A 1,268-nucleotide genomic window follows, 5' to 3' on the forward strand; every position below is an offset into this window, starting at 1 on the left:
CGTATCTACTGGAAGCACTTGATCTGAATCCAAGCAGTGCACAGAATTTAATAAAATCGATGTTTGGCCAGCACCGTTGTGATACTTGCGGCATAGAGTTCGCTGGCTACGGGTTGCCGCTCAGACTCTGGCTTAATTTCCATATACCTAGCTCCCAGAGCCCTTGTGAAATGAAGATAAGCAATTTCGATGGAGACTGGGACACGATGGTAAGCTTGCCGACCTTGCTTTATGCTTTCCTGACTTCTTTATTTTTTGACGAGTGGGGAGACAAGTGAATGCGTTTTCTCTCTTCTTTCTTCATTGTCATCCTATTCCTCACACTGTCATCTTCACGCCACGACTAATACACAAACATCACAAACAATTATATGACCCTGGTAACTACACGATAGGCGCAATAATGCCAGACATTATACACAATCAAACTATAAGAATTTAACTGAAGTCTGTCACTTTACAAAGGAGGATACATACGATGTAACTTACGGTCTCCGAACATACATTCTGTCGGATTGAAAGACGCCAGATGCGGAATTTAATATCATGTAGCTTTCGTTTTACTTCCGCTGCAACATTCACTGCTCGGGGAGGTTTTTACACACACAATTCAGATTGCACACAAAGTCAGGTCCTGCAGAAAGTGTCATCACTTCTGTCTCTGTGCTGTTCATTTTTGGAACACAATCTACGACCGGCTTGAGACAGAACTGACGACGCTTTCTGCAGGACAATGCTCAAGCACGTACAGTGCAAGCTGTTACTGATTTGTTTGACTGATGGGGCTGCTAAGCGCTATGCCACCGACTGCACTCCTCTGAGTAAATTCAACTCGATTTCTAAACTGAAGGAAACACTTCACGGCATTCGCTTCAGAACTGCTACGAATTCGTCGGCAATAGACAGCGCCGCTTGAACTTTCAACACAACTGGCACTGCTAAGAGTATCCTACGACTTCCACATCGCTGACAACAGGTTATACACAATGCTGGTAACTACTTTGAAGGTCAGTAAAACTTTGAAACAGGTATTTATTTTGTACGAGCTGTAAATAAATAATTGTCACTATTAAAGTTCCAACCCTCGTAATATTTGTGAGACACAGTCAGCATCTGTAGACTCATACAAATTCTTGTGATTAAAACTTAGTGGGGACGTGAAGTGAAACGATCACACAGGCTCATTCGTGTGTAAACCAAGTAGTAGACTTCGGTTTATTGGTGGAATACTGGGAAAGTGCAATCAGTCTACAAAGGAGATTTCTTAC

This window comes from Schistocerca americana, chromosome 4 (assembly GCF_021461395.2).
Source record: "Schistocerca americana isolate TAMUIC-IGC-003095 chromosome 4, iqSchAmer2.1, whole genome shotgun sequence".
NCBI classification, from domain to species: Eukaryota; Metazoa; Arthropoda; class Insecta; order Orthoptera; family Acrididae; genus Schistocerca; species Schistocerca americana.